Below are 20,281 nucleotides of genomic sequence, written 5' to 3'. Positions count from 1 at the left end.
GCATCACTGCTCATTCATTACTGTATACCTGGCCCCCCTAATGTAGTGAGCAGTGATGCATACAGAGCAGGAACCCCTACTCCTGTAAATACATCCCTCAACATGTTATACCAATGGCGTAGCATGCCACAGAAACAGAGCGGCGTGCTGCCAGTAATATTGGGGGCCACTACCTCTGTAGGACACCTTTTTGTAGAACCCATGGGAAGGTTACAGATATTGCAATGGGGCCAGCTGGTATTTGTAATTCTTTGGACAGCAGTGGACAATGGCTGGACACCAAGCATCTTTCTCATACTCACAACACCTTTTGCCAATGGTGGCTCCTCAGGGGACATTTATGGGGTGAAGTGTCTGGGTGCAGGCGTGGAATGTCCGTCATGTTAGTATATGAATAAGACAGACAGACACACTTTGTAAGTTAGAACAAAAATACATTTCTTGATGTAGAAAACTTCTATGCTTGTAGACAACAGTATTTTCCCAAAAGGCCAACCTCTGTGACCCGATGTAATATTTGGCCTCTCGCCCCCCCCCCCCCCCATATAGTATCAGGCCCACTTCTGTGCCTCCATATAGTATTAGGCCCCCTCTTTGTCGCTCATGTAGTGATAGGGCCCTCTGTGCTCCTATTTAGTATAAGGCCCTTCTTAGCCCCCAAATAGTATAATACTAAACCGTGCTTCCCCTCTCAGTGCCCACATGTAGTAATAGGCCCCAATACTATGTGGCCCCAAAAAAAACTGCTCCATTCAGCCTTAATTTTTATCTTAGCTTCTGGTGCAGGCAGCATGGTACAGAAATGTTGCCTACACCAGAAGTCTCACCGGCAGCTACTATTCTGCGTCACAGCTGTCTGTGCGCTCGCCTGAAAATCCGGGACATGTGTCGTGGCACTAAGCATCTACAGGGGACTGGCCAAGGCCATCACTGCACAGGACTCCTTACTGGTTTAGGCACACTATACAACAAATCTACTGCTACACAACAACGGTTTCCTTCAGAAGCAGCAAAATGGTGTACAGGGATACTGACTCTTTCCATGGAGGTGAATGAGTTGGGACGGGCTAAACATTGATGCTTCGATTAATCTTTGTGGAAAGTGACAAAGCAAGCATGTCCTGCTCTCCAGCTTGAGCTAAGGAACAGTGGGGTACACTGAAATGATTTAGCCACCTAACTTACTATTATAACATGTTGGAAGTTCCCTGAATGTCCCCTAGTGTGATTCCAAATACCAACACTTGCAGTGCAGACATCCTACCATCGCGGAGACATAGATCCTTGTCAGAGCTGGCTCTGAGGACAAACAGATCAGACAATGCTGTATATTTTACTGTCAGAATCTTAAATAAATGCTGCAAGACTGAAGAGAGAGGAACGAAAGTGCAAAGCTAAAGGGAAAAGAGCAACATGGAGTCTAATCCATCAGGAATGGACATTCTTCTACCATTTACATACTGTTTAAAGTCTTGTAATTCAGTGGCAGTATTAAGCCCAGGGCTCATGCATGTGAAGCTTTATGAATAGTATGACTCTGCCAGGACCAGCCTTAGGTGTATGATCTATGTGGTTGTAAATGGCTCATTATCTGTCCCTTGTTTTATTGGGCACCAGGAATTTGCATCCGGTGTCCGATACTTGGTGGCCAAACCTACACAAAGGAAGAAGCATCACTAAGTTTATTTGAGTAGTTTTGTAGACAGCTGTCGATCTGTAATATTATCTGGGCACTGTCTTGTATGACTATTTGTATGCAGGACTGGCATAATGTTGGGGCTTGGATCCTACCTGAGAACCACTTAAAGAAGAGACGACCACACATGTGTAGACCCCTTTACTGAAGACTAACTACTTTTGCTTTAATGGACACATCGCCGGTTCTTCTAGATAGGATCACTGAAGACCATCAAGATGTATTGGTGGTGGAGGGTCTCAAAAGAAGTGGTGGTCCCATGGCAGCTGCCCCATAGCTCTTCCCACTAATCTATCCCTAGCTAAATGATAATATTATTTGAGCACCATTTAAGAAATGATATGAAGAAGTGATCAGGGCATCATATAAGACTGGCCTCATATGCCTCTAACTATTTTTGACTAGTAGAAAAATAAGCTTATACAGTGGGAACACCACGAGGGTTGCAACTAGTAGATTTTTCAATCTATAGGAATTGTTATAAACATTCAAAACAAATTGCAAGCTTAAAAAAGCCAAAAGCCACAATTATACATCATCTTCAGAACATGGCCACCTCCTTTAGAGAACATCTCAAATTTGTCCTTTAGCAAGAGGAGGGTCCACCTGACCCCCAGATTATGATTAATATGATTCATATTCATTGATATTTTGGAATTTTCTAAAGTAGAGCAGGTAAGGTTTAAGGCGTCTGGAGATTTTTTAAATTTATTTTTTTACTAGGAGAGCTTAGTCACAAGCTCCCGGCTCCAGCGTTCGGAGCAGTTTGTACCAAACGCTGAGCAGTGGAGTACCCCTTTAAGCTGAAGACCCTTATGCACATGAGATAGATGCTTGAAGTCAAAAAGCTTGAAGCAACATTTTAGCTTTTAGGTTTTCAAGGATTAGGTAGGCCAGAGCACGGAGGAGTGACCAAAATGATCAAAAAAGTGACTAAATCCCGTTATTTCTGAGGGCGAATGACAACCACTCTGCAAGCAGGAATTTGGTACATGATTAGAGTGCTCCTCTGTTTAGTTGGGCCATTTGACAATCATACTGTGTAGCCTTTATAATACACACTCTGGGCAACCTTATGACGTCTTTGTTAGTTAAAATAAATGTATTTCTCTCCAGCTCCAGCTGACCTGCCCCAGAAGTCTCATCATCATTTTAATTGGGTTTTGAGAACCTGAAAACTCTTCCATTAAGTGGGCTCTGGATACAGAACCTTAACTCTTTGACCTTGTGGTTGAAGAAGGAGCATAGGCTCATCTGCAGTATTTATAAGTTACATAAGGCAGCGTTAATAAATTATGACTCATTGATGAGACATCCTGGAGCGGACAGACTCACCGAAAAAATATCTGGAATAGTAATCTTAAAATAAAAACCTACCAGAGCTTCACCGGGGTGTGGACTACATACTTATTACCACGTGTGGCAACTACCCTCAACAATCCCTCTCGTCAAGTCACAGGAGCTGTGAGCATTCTGCAGCTCTACACATCTGTTTTGTGATCCTCTATCCCTGACATACAATTGTGACAATATTGTTATGCTACAGTATTGGAGGTGCCTGGAGGGACAGTGTAGATGCACTGTAGAAACCTGACTAAATGGGGACAAGTCCTACATTTTAGTGGGCAATACAGTGTCACAGCCAGTCATATTCAGTCTGGATTTCCCCCCCCCCCCCCCACTTCCACTTGTAGTACTCATTCTCTCTATGTAATGCCCAATCTGTGGGGTTTAGGCAACTCGAGGAGTAGTTTTCTAGGCAATGTGAATTATTTGGCCAGGGCTATTCATCCATGGAGCCTAGAATTTATTGGAACACTTGTTTGGCCTAACCACAATGGCTAGACATCTTTCTCCTTCACTTCCTCTATTTGTGTTACCTTAAGGGCCTAGAGCTACACGCATTCCCAGGGGGTCTTGAGGCCTATTTTAAAGAAGGGGAGCTAGGCTGCCCAACACCTCCTCACACTTAACATCTAAAAGGATCCGGACATAGTCATATACATGAACATTAGGTATTCCCCGGATATTGTAAGAAATGGGAACAAGATCTGGGCAGAACTTTTAGCAAGGAGCATTGATCTTATGCCTTAATTCTGAGCTCAAAAGTATCACATAATGTTACTCATTTAGAAGCGGCTAGGAAAATGATATACAGGTGGTACTTAGCTCCTTTTAAACTTTCAAAGATTAACCCTGACTGCCCCAATAAATGTTGGCACTGCAACATAAAAGTGGGTACCATGCTACATGTTTGGTGGGAATGCGATCTAATCCTGCCGTTTTAGCATATGGTCTGTGCCTAATTGTGGGGTTGGTTCTCTTTCCCTTGGGGCCTTTGCACTTGGGCCTTAGCGAAATTCCAGATTCAGATATTACAATTGCAGTCCATTTACTAAAAAACAGTCCATTGGACACAAAAATAGTGGTCGTAGCTAATTGGAAAAGTACGTAACTACCTGATATCCAGCACCTTATAAACACAATTCATATTAACTATAATATGGAACAATCTACTGCATCAGCCACAAAACAGATACCACAGTTCACCAATTATGGGCTAAATGGCTTAGGCATCAATAGGAGCATTATAGACCAACCATTATATGCAACCCACCCTCTTTTCTTTTTGTCTCTCTCCTTCCCATTCTTTCTTTGGTTACTTTCTTTTTCTTTTGCGTGTTCGTTTGTTTTCTTAGTTGTGATATACTAGAGGAAATCCCTAGCAATACAGAACACAGCACTGTTTGCTTATTTTGTAATGTACTGTTGACATAATAAAATAATAGTAATAAAATTTAAATAATGAGTTTATAAAAAAAAAGCAAAAAAACATTAGGTACATCATACAGAAGAGCAACCTTGTTATAGTGTATAGCACATTGTCATCACATTCAACAAGAAAGCAACAGAAAACCAAGCAGTGGGACTCTGTAAAACATTTTGCATTTAGGTCCTTATATTTACTGTACAGCAGGATTTTCTCATCATATCATATGAAATTCAATGAGGGTCAACAATAATGTGCATCTTGAAGAAAACAAGAGACCATTAACCCTATTAGACTATTCAATGGCTCCAAAAATCAGCTAAGTAGACTGGTGGTTATCGTACTACCTTAGCTTGCCAATAACCAAAACTATTGGTTATATATTAAATATGGAGTCCACACCTTCACTGTTCTAACCTGGTCTCCACTGGTGTGTGAAGGCTCGGAGAGGTAACCCAACGCTAAAATAAAAAATAACAACAGAAAACTCCATAGTACAAAATAAAAAAATCTCTGACCCCTCTGTGGATAAGAAGAAGTGTGAAATATCTTTCTGCAGTAACAACGCAGGGACGAATTCTGGCCATATTCAAGAAACAATTCATGTTCAACAGAGCAAAACCTGCTGGGAGGCTCATTTATCAAAAATAACAGTACCTGCAACCAGGGCTGAACTGCAGATGAAGTATCACCGCAGGCGAGTCCCTGGGTAATATGTCACACCGTGGGTGACTGCCAAGACAAAGGCATGACTAGGTCCTGGATCACAGCTACATCACTTTATATCTTTAATGTGCTTCCACCGAAACTTCAATGTGAGAACTTTGGAATATTTTATAGCAAAACATTTCTGAATAGACCATAAAAAAAAATCTAAATTACTGTTTGAAAATTTGCTGTTCTAAAAGGGATGTCCCCTCAAACAAAAAGATCATTGTATATGATGAACTTGATCTAGATACAAGGTTGTTCTTCTAAACAGGGTTCTTTTAAGCATGGGTGGGTCTATAGCTGGGAAGCTGGGGGCAAAAGGTGGAGCTTTCTGACCTTGGGACCCACCCATGCATAGAGAAGACTGCTTAAGGGCAACCATAGAAGAGAATCATGGTCTTCGGAACATTTCTTGAGAAGATGTTCAGATACCTTCCAGCTTTCTCAAGTGTTAGCATAAACCCCACAAATAATTTTACCACCCCCTCCCTGTACATGCCCTGAAGCTGTAGTAAGGAGTAGATCCATGGCCCACTGGAGGGACATGAAACAATGAGGAATGTGCAGATAGCTCAGATAGAAGCAAAGAAGATATGGAACATGCAAAGGTGACATAGAGGAATGAGGAGTTCCTAGTGATAGGACAAAGAGAGATGGAATAACACAGGCATCAAGGGGAAGCGAACCAACACATACAGCATAATATCATCATCTGAACCCTCATTTAACAAGGTGTCAGGATTTCAGGGAAGCTCATTTACTTTACTAGGGATGACCTCCCATCACTGTCATATGTTCTATATCATTCCTATATACGAATTACGTATATACATAACATAATAAGGCTATGCTACACCATGTATTGTACATCAAATGAAATTGTGTTATGTATATTGGCACCCATAATTAATTATAATTGGCATCTAGGGAAAATACATTTTCTTGTATTTAGGAGGTAGTATTATAGTAGTTATATTCTTGTACATATAATAACATCGGACCGGCTGTCTGACAGGCAGGTGCAGAGAATAGCTAGTGCAGAGGACGGGATGTGAGGATGGGATACAAGGACGAGATATCAGGTTAGGATATAAAGTCGAGATATGAGGACAATAGAGTAATTGTTCCTTTAAATTTCCCACAAGGTTTAGATAAGAAAACTGGGCAATGCCGGTTACTCTGCTAGTCATCCAATAAGAAGTAGACTCTAGCAATAAATGGTTACATTTAAAATTAGTTCCATATATGATGATTTCTGTTTGATCATTTTGGCTCATCACTATTTCAATGCCAGGGCCCACCAGTGAATCACTTGGAACCCTGTTGGTCAGTCCAACTTATAAAGAGTAGTCAATACCTCACTAACCACCACCAAAGGATAGAAAGAATTAACCATAGTGGAGCTTCTCTCTCTTTCTTTAAGCCAACCAGAACTTCCTCCTGTCTCTACATAGTCTATCCTTTGGTCGGGGCTCATATTACCGACCATGTTTCTTTGGACATAGTCATTCTGTCAAGATCACGTCTTCAAGGCATAAAAATATCTAAAAGTAAAGACTGATAAAGCCTGCATAAATAATGTGTAGCATTTATAGTTCCACTTGTCTATTCGGCATTTCTGCCATGAAAGCTTCAGGTCACATTGATTCACTGGTTCCCAAATCAAGGGTTAATTACACCCTGCCCCCATCTGACAGATCAAAACTAGAGGATTAATCACATTCATTAGTATGAGCAAAACACTGCAGAGGCTCCATCATAGGAGACAAGGGGGTGGATGCCGGCCGGACAGAGACACATTAACACAGAATGGGTTTTCGTCTTCTCAAGGCCCAAAGATCAAGCCTCAGTCTATTGGTTGGGATACAGTGCTCAGCCCTTTGGTGTCTAAAGGGTTAAGTATGTCTGGAAAAATATGACATGGTGTATGGCTGACTAAAGAGCCGGCAGTTATTAGGAGCAATTAATTTCATGATAAACATCTCAAAGCGCAATAGTAATGAGAACCATTTGTAGACTTCATTAGACCTGGCATTAAGATGTGAGAAGAGAAAGATCTGCTGGGAAAGGACCAGAACAGCTGCCACCGAACAATGCAGGAGGACTCTATAGAAGAAGAATTACTGGAAGGAGCTCAAGGTGAAATAGTTAAATCTTATTTTACATACGGAAGAGTCTTCCTATGTAGTTTATTACATAACCTAAGGTGTGACGGTCAAATATCACTAAATCAGAAAAGGAAAAATTTACAATACTTTCAAATAAATATGCATATCTACTATAATACTGCTCCTATGTACAAGAATATAACTACTATAATACTGCTCCTATATACAAGAATATAACTACTATAATACTGCTCCTATATACAAGAATATAACTACTATAATACTGCTCCTATATACAAGAATATAACTACTATAATACTGCCCCTATATACAAGAATATAACTACTATAATACTGCTCCTATATACAAGAATATAACTACTATAATACTGCTCCTATGTACAAGAATATACCTACTCTAATACTGCCCCCTATGTACTGTATGTATTACAATACTGACTACATGGAGCTGCTTTCCCAGATAACAGATGGCAGGAGTATGACACTGCTACTTGTAATTGGTTGACGATTGTCATTTCATGTCAACACTTTCTATTTTGTGTAATATAGTGTAATCCCAGGAGGAGAACGTGATATGGAAATATTGATATTGCAATGATGATTCCCGTAATGAAATGTCTGCCGGCCATAAAAACCAACAGCACAACAACTTCTGCTAAATTGGTCTGCGAGGTCTGTCTATGGCGTTTTTGAAGCTGTAGGTGAGCACTATATGGCAGTACTTACTATGGCTTTATGCGGCACTGCTACTTAGGCCAGTGATTCCCAACCAGGGTGCCTCCACTGTTGCTAAACTACAACTTCCAGTATGCCCTGACAGTCTTCGGCTGTCCGGACATATTGGAGGTTGTAGTTTAGCAACAGCTAGATTGGGAAACACTGACTTAGGCAATACTGTATATAGTGAATTATTTTTGCAGTGTCGTTCTTTATTTGCCCAGTTATCTGTCCCCTCCCTTTCCCCCAGTTACCAAAAAAAGGCATCGCCACCCTGTCATCCAGTATAGAGAGCAGCACGGCGCCCTCCAGCAGTCAGTCTCTTCCGCCCCTCTCTGTAAGGAAGTAGCCGAGTACTCTCTCAAGGTGATAAGTGGTCGGCTTTTCTGGATAAAAAGTTCTTGCCAAAAGATGTACAGAATATATTATAGCTTGAGGATCGTCCTTGAGGAAGCAAAAACAATTAGTAATGCCTCTCGGTAGTCACACAATAAAAAAATTTTATTATCATAATTGAAAACAGTAATTCCTTCTACAGTCATTGTCCTCAAGTACTCTACATCTTCAGGAACCTTGAGGTCTGGTGACTTTTTTTTTCTGTATTTTTTTAAATTTTTGGGCACCATACAACGAGAGGTTTACAAACGGATCTCTATGTGCTGCCTATAAGGAGGATAGGTGCAGTAGTATGGGCCATTTGAGGGTAGTCGTTCTTCTAGCAAAGTTTATGATTAAGTCAGGTGTAGATGGGTGGTCTTGCTAACCTGGTGGGTCCCTCTGTGAGCCTGGGCACATTTCATGTTAAAACGTGCAGCACTAAATCCAACTAGGAGCCCATAGAGAGATTAGTGTAGGCAGAAGAGTCCTTGCTTAACTTGTTCTCTGCTTCTGACTAGTTTATTCTCTTTGTTACAAATCTCAAGGGCACTCTGCATGGTGCCATGATTCTGACCCTGATCTGTCTCAGCTTAGAAGAGTTTGGCAACTAGAACTGGACTTGTTTCTCTGGTGAAGGCACGGATTGGTTGTCTTTCTTGTAGCCGGATTAAGATGAAACAGGTGGTTTACCGTACCTGAGTTTCTAGGCTTGACAGGTTAAAGGGGTGCTCTGGGGAAGTTAAGGAATAAAAATAATACAAATGCCCCAAAGCAACCAAAATACCTGTTCCGTGTCCCCTGTAGTTATCCATGTGATTTTGCCAGCTCCTGTGGCCCTTGTTGTCTCCTGAATATTCTTTTTGAATATCCTTGCTTGCAGCCCAGACTACAACTCTGAGCAGTCAGTGCAGCTATTTGTAATGGCTGTCAGCCAACTGCTTTTACTATCTGTGTGCATGCTGTGTTGTTGTAAACACACAGTGAACAGCACACACTGTACATGTTTTTTCTTTAAACTATCCTTCCCCCCCAGCAATAAATCATGCTATGCTCTGAATGGCAGCAGTCAGTGATTAGATCTACAGCAGGCAAAGAGCAGCTTTATGTGCTGAGGAGACACTGGGCTGTTTCTCTCCAGCAAGATCCTCACACAGAGAAAGGAGGGGGAGGTGTGGCTGTGAAGCCAGACAAGACAGAAATCACGTAGTGTTCGTCTTCCAGGAGGGTAGGCGCTAGTCTCGGTGAGGGATTTGCACAAAGACAAGGTGGATCAGATAATGACATCTTTCTCTCACTCCCTGCATGTAAGTGACAACTGAAAGAGGGAAACTGCTCTATATAGTTAATGAATGATATTGAGACAAACAAATAGGTTGGTGAGAGGGAAAGGTTGGGCTATGTTTTTAGTTCCCCGGAGTACGCCTTTAAACTCTGACTAAATTGGTCAACATAGCAGGAGCAGGGCTATGAGACTTCTTCACACTTCTCTGGCTAGAGCCAGAATGAGCTGGTTTGGGTCCAACCCTCTTGTGAGAGAGGGTTGGACTTTGGAACTCCTCCCTCAGCCCTTCTAGGAGTTTCTACATAGAAACTGACTGGGGAGAGTCATGTGATCAATGGTCAAAATGTACTCCATCACTGGTTAAAGTACAGAGTGCAAACATTAACCCTTACACATCCTTACTACTTCAGTGTATGCAGAGATACAAAATCTTTAACTCCTCGGCCATCTGAAAACTTCAGAGCAAACCTAAAAAGGAATAAAGAAAACCAGACCCCCAAACAACTTCAGACCCTAGAATAACCCCAAAATGAACGAACATAGAATACATCCAAAAATTAATTCAGACCAGATTCATTCAGAGACTGGACCCCGAAACATATTAGCCCCATTTAAGCACATTTTCCCGTAAAAAAAAAGTGGGCATTTGCGCAACTTTTTTGTACAAACATAGGCTTCTGCAAAAAGTTTGGTAAAGTTTGCCACTCTGCACTGGTGTGGTAAATTATAAATCCACCCCAAGTGTGGTAGATAGTGGAGGAACTTTTCATTATTCAGTGACTAATCCCTTGTTCACACTTTATATACTGTTTTCTTGTTTCCTTTTACATTGTTTTCTTGTTTCCTACTAACACTGTGACTTATTTGATGTTAAACACTTCTAGATGTTGTCTGCACTGCAGATCTAATGGCCCTTCTCTACAGCTACTCTACGTTTACATCTTTTTATAGCCCTGGTTATTGCTCAGTAGTTGCGCCTTAATAGTCTACTGAACACTATGGTATTAGAGAGGGGCATAAATTTACACCTCCACCTCGGACTCCATTACCAGACAACACATAAAACTGGAACTATTTTTGTATTCAGCTCCTGTGAAAAAATTAAAAAACCGAGACGTGGACTGAAGGAGGTCACCGCTATAATTACAACTCATAATGTCCTCTAATACACATAGTACTATTTACTCTTCTAGTGTCAACATTACTGTGGGGGCAGTATTTTAGTAGTTATATTCTTGTATAAAGGAGCAGTATTATAGTAGTTATATTCTTGTATATAGGAGGCAGTATTATAGTAGTTATATTCTTGTATATAGGAGCAGTATTATAGTAGTTATATTCTTGTATATAGGGGCAGTATTATAGTAGTTATATTCTTGTATATCGGAGTCATTATTATAGTAGTTATATTCTTGTATATAGGAACAGTATTATAGTAGATATATTCTTTTATATAGGAGGCAGTATTATAGTAGACATATTCTTGTATATAGGGGCAGTGTTATAGTAGTTATATGCTTGTATATAGGAACAGTATTATAGTAGATATATTCTTTTATATAGGAGGCAGTATTATAATAGTTATATCCTTGTATAAAGGAGCAGTATTATAGTAGTTATATTCTTGTATATAAGAGCAGTCTTATAGTAGTTATATTCTTGTATATAGGAGCAGTATTATAGTAGATATATTCTTGTATATAAGAGCAGTATTATAGTAGTTATATTCTTGTATATAGTAGCAGTATTACAGTAGTCATATTCTTGTATATAGGAGCAGTATTATAGAAGATATATTCTTGTATATAGGAGGTAGTATTATAGTAGTTATATTCTTGTATATATTAGCAGTATTATAGTAGTTATATTCTTGTATATATGAGCAGTATTATAGTAGTTATATTCTTGTACATAGGAGCAGTATAATAATTATATTCCTGTAAATAGAAAGCATAATCTTTGTAACTATATTCTTGTATGTAGGATTTAGAAATATAGTAGTTATTTTTTATACACAGAGAGCAGTGGGCGATACATGTATATACATGTAATATTTTAATAAAAGCAAGCATAAAATCTTCTATATAAAGAATAAAGGAGAAAAGTGGATTTATTTCTATTCATAAAGTATAATAATAGTATATCTTATTTGTCCTCAATAAAAGCCTCAGTACATTTTCTCAGCAATTGTCATCTGTTCTGTATCCTCACATTCCCTCTGCTCAGAGATATATAGTCCTGGTACATTCTGTCCCCCCCCCTCACTGCTATATTCATTCACAAGTTTTCAGGCTTCCAAAAATAAGAATCTATTACATAAGTTGTGCCTGTGTGCCAAGTGCCATCTTCTGACAATGCCATTCTTCAGTTGCCAGCAGATGCTAACTTTGTATCAGGGAACGAAGATCCGTGTGGAACATTAGGATGATGGATTTTCCTTCTATTGTTCGACTTCCAGTTTCCTCTGCAGTTGAGAACTTTCCGTTCAATTTCGTTGGATGATTTCAGAGCGAGCACTTGAGCACGGCCTGAGAGACTCAACTGTATTAAAGGTTTAAAGGAAGACTCTTTACACCACTAATGCTTTGGGGCCATCGGACAATGCAAAACTACCTAACTCCATACCAGGTTTGAGGGCTAAAAGGGTCCCCTCCATCTCAGTTCATAGACAACATTTCTGAACAGTGGATCAATTTACTATCTCACTACTGGTGAAATACAACACAGTTACATCCAGTGACTCACCAGTAACACCTCCTCTAACCTAATTCATTCTCTTTCCTTCTCCATCTGGCCAAAACCACCATGATAAGTTTCCTATCCATGACACAATCCTGCAGAGCTTAACGCACAAATATCTTAAACACCTCGCCATAGCACCTTCTTAACTTCTGTACAAACTCTCTATCACAGTCCCCAAATGTTAATAATGGCCCTATTGCTGACCCATACAGTAAAAGCGGGTACATGAAGTAGGTTCCCCTATTAGGTTGATATGTGTCCTATGAAGTATGTCTCTTACAGCAGTTAGGCAGTTCCCCTATTAGGTTGATATGCCCCATAGGTAGGTAGTTACCCCATTATGCCGGTAGCCCCCCCCCCCCCCCCCAGCAGGCAGGCAGTTCTTCTCATTAGACAGATAGTTCTCAAATTAACCAGTAGGCTGATGGTCCCCAAATAACCCCCCTCCCCAGTAGGCTGGTAATCTCCAGATTAGCATCCTCTCCCCCCCCCCCCCTCAGTAGTCAGGTAGTCCCCAGATCCCCCCCCCCCCCCCCATTAGACAGGTAGCCCCCAAACTAACCCCCTAAAATAATAGAAATAAAAGAACTGAGACTTCTGCCTCCCCTTCCCTGTGTGGAAGTATTGGTGTGAGAATAACCTGGGGCAAGATAAAGGTAGCATGGTGTTAGAGGTCTGAGACCGTAAACATTTATCTGGTCCCCCAAGACATTCAGCCAGTAAAGTTTATAAATCACTTATGATATTGTAAATGCTCTATCACCATATGGAAGTAATGGTGTGAGAATGACCTTGAAAAAGTTACATTCATCTTTACAGGATTTGGGGACAATTACAATTTGGGTACAGTACTTACTTAAAGAAGCACTCCATGATTTTTTGGCTTATATGGGGCAACAGAAGAAAGAGATTCTGGAGCTCAAAGCTAAGAATGGATATATGTACACAGTATAAATAAATATAAAAATAAAAACTATATTTATTAATATGATATTGTACAATTTAAGAATGGAACACCCACAGGGCGCTTGTGGGTGACCAATATCTGAAAATAAGGAAACAATGAAGGTGTAAAATGCTCTAATTTGTGCAAAGTGACTCAGTCCTCAGTAAATGCAATTAGGTACTGCCGAATATATGAAATATATAGTCCTGGGAGGCAGAATATAACCTATAGGTAATAATGTCCTGCAAAAGAAATTGAGAGCAAGGTTCCTAAAGGTAGAAAAAATATATCTGCTATATAATGTCTGTTACTTGATGTTCCTGCAAATGAAGGTTATAATATATCCACTGTATAATGTCCGCCTCTTAATGGGGCCAATATATCAAGTCCTGGAGCTGGAGGGGAGGTGTATAACTACCATATACAGTATTCTGATCCCTTAGGGATAGCAGCAGTATACAGATAGAGCTGGAGGGGAGGTGTACAACTACTATATATCCTGATCCCATAGAGATAGCAGCAGCAGTATACAGATAGAGCTGGAGGGGAGGTATATATGTACTATATATCCTGATCCCATAGATTTAGCAGCAGTATACAGATAGAGCTGGAGGGGAGGATAACTGCTGCAGGACTGATCAATGAGTCACTTATTGATAACAGCTTGAAAGTAAACTTTTATTGGTAGTCCTAAACCAGCAGAATACTGAGAGACGAAGCTGCTGAATTACATGGAAAGCATGTGCTCCAAATTGTTAGAACTCTTGAACAAATGGGATAAAGACTGAAATTTACCCAGAAGTCTCTTCCTGTTTTGTCTCATTTGCATTTTGTCTTTTGTTTGGGAGAAGAACATTGTCCTTACATCTGTACTCATTGTTCTGGTTTGGCTTTATCGGTTATATCAATTTTCCAGTATGATTCAAGGCATCTTATTAAATAAGTCTCCAGCTATATACTGCAGTATATACCACAGTGTATACCAACAGTATATACCCACAGTATATACCCACAGTATATTCTTGTGCATAGGAAACAGTATTATAGTAGTTATATTCTTGTATATAGGAGCAGTATTATAGTAGGTATATTCTTGTATATAGGGGCAGTATTATAGTAGTTATATTCTTGTATATAGGAGCAGTATTATAGTAGTTATATTCTTGTATATAGGAGCAGTATTATTGTAGTTATATTCTTGTATATAGGGGCAGTATTATAGTAGGTATATTCTTGTATATAGGAGCAGTATTATAGTAGTTATATTCTTGTATATAGGAGCAGTATTATAGTAGTTATATTCTTGTACATAGGACCAGTATTATAGTAGTTATATTCTTGTATATAGGAGCAGTATTATAGTAGTTATATTCTTGTATATAGGAGCAGTATTATAGTAGTTATATTCTTGTATATAGGAGCAGTATTATAGTAGTTATATTATTGTATATAGGAGCAGTATTATAGTAGTTATATTCTTGTATATAGGAGCAGTATTATAGTAGTTATATTCTTGTATATAGGAGACAGTATTATAGTAGTTATATTCTTGTATATAGGAGACAGTATTATAGTAGTTATATTCTTGTATATAGGACCAGTATTATAGTAGTTATATTCTTGTATATAGGACCAGTATTATAGTAGTTATATTCTTGTATATATGAGCAGTATTATAGTAGTTATATTCTTGTATATAGGAGCAGTATTATAGTATTTATATTCTTGTATAAATGAGCAGTATTATAGTAGTTATATTCTTGTATATAGGAGCAGTATTATAGTAGTTATATTCTTGTATATAGGAGACAGTATTATAGTAGTTATATTCTTGTATATAGGAGACAGTATTATAGTAGTTATATTCTTGTATATAGGAGCAGTATTATAGTAGTTATATTCTTGTATATAGGAGGAGTATTATTGTATATAGGAGCAGTATTATAGTAGTTATATTCTTGTACATAGCAATAATATAGTAGTTATATTCTTGAATATATATGGCAGTATTATAGTAGTTAGATTCTTGTATATAGGAGCAGTATTATAGTAGTTATATTCTTGTATATATGGCAGTATTATAGTAGTTATATTCTTGTATATAGGAGGCAGTATTATAGTAGTGATATTCCTGTATATAGGGGCAGTATTATAGTAGTGATATTCTTGTATATAGGAGGCAGTATTATAGTAGTTATATTCTTGTATATAGGAGGCAGTATTATAGTAATTATATTCTTGTATATAGGAGGCAGTATTATAGTAGTTATATTCTTGTATATAGGAGCAGTATTATAGTAGTTATATTCTTGTATATAGGAGCAGTATTATAGTAGTTATATTCTTGTATATAGGAGCAGTATTATAGTAGTTATATTCTTGTATATAGGGACCAGTATTATAGTAGTTATATTCTTGTATATAGGAGGCAGTATTATAGTAGGTATATTCTTGTATATATATATGGCAGTATTATAGTAGTTATATTCTTGTATACCGTATTTATCGGGGTATACCACGCACCGGCCTATAACACGCACCCTCATTTTACCAAGGATATTTGGGCAAAAAAAGTTTTTTACCCAAATATCCATGGTAAAATGAGGGTGCTTGTGTGTGCATGTATACCCCGATATACCCCCAGAAAAGGCAGGGGGAGAGAGGCCGTCGCTGCCCGCTTCTATCCCCCGGCCTTTCCTGGGGTCTAGAGCGCTTCTGTCGGCCCTTCTCACCCATTGCCGGCGCCGCTGCCCCGTTGCCTCCCCCCATCCCCGGTGGCATAATTACCTGAGTCGGGTCCGCGCTGCTGCAGGCCTCCGTCGTGCGTCCCCAGCGTCGTTGCTATGCGCGGCGCACTGACGTCATGCGCCGCGCCGTTCAGCGCATAGCAACGACGCCGGGGATGCACGACGGAGGCCTGCAGCAGCGCGGACCCGACTCAGGTAATTATGCCACCGGGGATGGGGGGAGGCAACGGGGCAGCGGCGCCGGCAATGGGTGCCGCTGCCCCTTCTCTCCCCCTGGCTGTCGGCGCCGCTTCTCTCCCCCTGGCTATCGGCGCGCTATATTCTTGTATATAGGAGCAGTATTATAGTAGTTATATTCTTGTATATAGGAGACAGTATTATCGTAGTTATATTCTTGTACATATGAGGCAGTATTATAGTAGTTATATTCTTGTATATAGAGAGAAATATTATAGTGGTTATATTCTTGTATATAGAAGCAGTATTATAGTAGTTATCTTCTTGTATATACAGAGAAGTATTATAGTGGTTATATTCTTGTGCATAGGGGGCACAATACTAGACTTAGCTTCATTTGAGGACATTTAACAAAATCTGTGCAGAGGAAAAGTTGACCAGTTGCCCATAGCAACCAGATAACTTTGATATTTCAAAAAATAAAAGAAGTGATCTGATTGGTTGCTATGGGCAACATTTCTTCTGCACAGGTTTTGATGAGTTTCTTCTTTTGTCCTTTTTGATTTCATTTCCGCCTTCCTATTAGATTTTTATATCACATGTTCTCCTAAAATATTGTTATTGAGGATCTTTCACAGCATGTGAAATGTTTGAATTCATTGGAAATTAAATTTCTTCATTTTATACAAATAAAAAAAAAATATTATGAATTTGTTGCAGTTTTTTTATTGTATTAATCAGCCGGCGCCCGGGGATCTGACATTTCATTTTAAAGGTCTAGAATCACTCTCCTAGAGTAGCGGAGAAAGCCCGGAGTTACATTTACACCCGTATTCTCCGGAGACACTTCTATTAGCTAGTGCATGTGACTATAGAACCATGTGAAGACAAGGCACCTAAATTGCGCCAATTAGCAGCTTGATATATTATCCGATTAGGGTTTTTAATGGATAATTTACAATAAATTGAAACATAAAATAGTAATAGCAGGAAAATACTGAAATATACAAGAACTTATACTGGGAATGCTGGGACCAGTATGTAAACAATATTAAGCATCTGCTTAATGAAAAGGTTCCAGGGCATGCGAGGGATTTCTATTCCCCCTTTGGGATCGATTGTGTTGTCATTACCTAATATAATTGATCGGAGGGTTCACACAATGCTATTACACATCAACAAGAACTGAAGCTGCTGTCATCTGACATCCGTTTTATCGCTATCATGGAACAGAACATCTGACATTCAGCTGCCAAATCAGGGCATGGAACAGCTGTCATGTGATCAACAATTAATCAATTAAACTGATATTCAATCTCTATCAGGAAATGGAACAGCTGTCATGTGACAATCAATTAAACTGATATACAATCTCTATCATGTAACAATTAAATTAATTCAACTGATTCAATCTCTATTATGCGACAATCCATGAATCAATCACATGAATTCAACTAATATTCAATCTCTATCAGGAAATGAAACCGCTGTCATGTGACGATCAGTCAATCAACTGCTATAAGGATATGGAACCACTGTCATGTGACAATCAATCAACTACTATCAGGAAATGGAACAATTGTCATGTGACAATCAACTGCTATCAGGAAATGGAACAGCTGTCATGTGACAATCAACTGCTATCAGGAAATGGAGCCGCTGTCATGTGGCAATCAACAAACTGCTATCAGGTAATGGAACAGCTGTGAAAATTTATAAATCAACTACTATCAGGAAACATACAGCTGTCATGTGACTCAATTGCTATCAGAAAACGGAACAGCTGTTATGTGACAAATGCTATCAGGAAATAGAACAGCTGTCATGTGACAATCAATCAACTGATATCAGGAAACAAAACAGCTGTCATGTGACTCAACTGTATCAGAAAATGGAACAGCTGTCATGTGACTCAACTGCTATCAGGAAATGGTACAGCTGTCAGCTGATAATCAACGGCTATAAGGAAATGGAACAGCTGTCATGTGACTTAACTGCTATCAGGAAATGGTACAGCTGTCATGTGACATTCAACTGCTATCCGAGGGAGGGGAGTATATACAAAGGACGACAAGGATGTGTAAAAGAGACTACACCGATTCGTAACCACCCAAGTTTAGAGGAAGTACCAATGAGCGTGAAATGGCTGTCATCTGTTTTGCACAAAGGGCATGTATATAGTCCCCATTTTTGTAATCATGACCTACTAAAGAATAATGAAGAACACAGCAAAGATTGGTAAATGACGAATTCTTATTCTTGATGAATATAGGAGTAGTCTTCTTACTATTGTAATAAACACTATTGAATTCACTATCCCTGTACCATTACGGGATCTATCCTCAGTGAGCATTTAGAGCTAAGTAAGTCAGATTCCTGAAGGAGTACTCTATTCCAGGAATACTCTACCACTCTTCTAGTCAAACACTATAGATTAGTGCAGAGCAGGAGACAGAGAAGACTGTGTGGCTGTGAGAGGATAGCTACATACTTTTTCTGTTCTTGGTTGGCTCCATGTCTTTGATTCTCTTGAAAACCTGCTCTCCCCTAAAGTTGATCCTGGGGGCCCTGGGTTATTGCCACGTTTGCTTTCCTTTAAAACTGGTCATGCTATAACGGTAATTAAATAGCCCTCTACTTATAGTCCTTTATCTCGGTTGGTACCAGAACAGCTGTTATCTTATGACCACTCCTTTTTAAGCCATTTCTAAAGCAGAACTACCAGAATCGCCTCCATAGCTGCTATGAGACCCAATAGATGAGAGGACCAAGGCCCAGGAACCAAATGTGACTGCATTTATTTATATTGCAACTGTCTGAAGAGCAAACGTGACCATTCACTTGAAGAGAGGTAAATGTTTAACCCTACGCAGGTGATGTCGCCCTGCCTCGGCACATTTTTAGGGTAACCATGCACTCTTACTCATGTTCCTCATGAAATGATCTGAAGAACACATATCCTAAATGGAATAGGATAGAGGTTGACACAATGAGAACCTGTGGCATATGCTAGCACAAGGAAGAAACCCATTGTCTTCGCTAATTCCCTTATAGGAAGAAGGGGTTGACCACATATTCTGGTGAAATGAAACATTTTACATTCTCTGTAGTTATCTTTTTATTCAATTCCCTCCAAGTTTTGAGCCTTTTCTTGTAAGTCTGTACTTGAGATCTCCTTTATAATAAAGTCATCTAGCCCTGCAACACTTGAAAATCATGAATCTGCAATTTCTATGACACAGGCCCAACATGTTCAGTACATATCATTTTACTGCAATGCAGGTATAGAAAATCTAAGCAGAAATAACCCTTTCCCTGTATTGTTTCATATCTTCCCTCTATAGAGAGTCACACAGTTTATTTTCTTGTTAATTCTATTTTTACATGGACTTTACAATCATGGCCATGATGAAAAGCAGATTAAGATGGACATTGTTAAATCCACTGTAACCATGGCTCCTCTCCCAGGGGACAATCAATGTGGAGGTGGAATATCCAGTAATTGGTATAGTCACCAAATAAGGCGTATTTGTCTCATATCTGTGCATGTCAATCAAACCGGGGAGAAAACATGCAGAGTTTGAGAAAGGGTAATGTGAATCAGTATCTGCAGCATGCACTACACATCCCAGCTGACGCATCCTGGGCCATGGTGCTGGACCTGCAACCTACATTGAACCACATCAGCATGTTGACATTGATTGTTATTGGATCTGAGGAAGGCGCATGTAAGCGCTGAAACATGTTATCCATTTCTGTACTTTCTGAAAAAACCTATAAGTCCTGCGCAACTGTGGTGGCTAAAGAATTCTCGTGTGAATCAGGTAGCAGTGTTCGATCTACACCCTATTTTTCTTCTGCAGTACTCCACGTGCCATTTATGGTCTTGGTGTCCACCTATGTTCTACGGGAGCCTTTGGGCTCCCTCAAGTACCAACCACCTGGATGTGCCTGTTTCCTTACTGTTACAACCCTTATCCCTTGCCC

General features: G+C 39.5%; 2 protein-coding genes across 17 annotated transcripts in view; one reads left to right on the top strand and one right to left on the bottom strand.

Moving 5' to 3' along the window:
- The window catches only part of OGFOD3 (2-oxoglutarate and iron dependent oxygenase domain containing 3), a 452,864-nt gene that overhangs the window by 72,406 nt on the left and 360,177 nt on the right, over nt 1-20,281 (bottom strand). The window contains exon 10 of one of the 8 annotated variants that reach the window (XR_008849649.1): nt 4,314-4,418. The exons of the other annotated variants lie outside the window; for them this stretch is intronic. The gene's annotated coding sequence lies outside the window, so the exon portion shown is untranslated. The remainder of the gene's footprint in view (nt 1-4,313; nt 4,419-20,281) is intronic. 8 annotated transcript variants of the gene reach the window in all.
- The window catches only part of LOC130297721 (urotensin-2 receptor-like), a 645,128-nt gene that overhangs the window by 606,159 nt on the left and 18,688 nt on the right, over nt 1-20,281 (top strand). For 2 of the 9 annotated variants that reach the window (XM_056550504.1, XM_056550507.1), the window contains exon 1: nt 18,195-18,532. The exons of 6 other annotated variants lie outside the window; for them this stretch is intronic. The gene's annotated coding sequence lies outside the window, so the exon portion shown is untranslated. Of the gene's footprint in view, nt 1-17,965; nt 17,986-18,194; nt 18,533-20,281 lie in introns of those variants that run through there. One more of the 9 variants, XM_056550508.1, reaches the window with a different exon arrangement.

Source organism: Hyla sarda, chromosome 13 (assembly GCF_029499605.1).
Source record: "Hyla sarda isolate aHylSar1 chromosome 13, aHylSar1.hap1, whole genome shotgun sequence".
Taxonomy (NCBI): Eukaryota; Metazoa; Chordata; class Amphibia; order Anura; family Hylidae; genus Hyla; species Hyla sarda.
The sequence above is the reverse complement of the archived record's forward strand: the minus strand, read 5'-3'. Positions and strand labels throughout refer to the sequence as shown.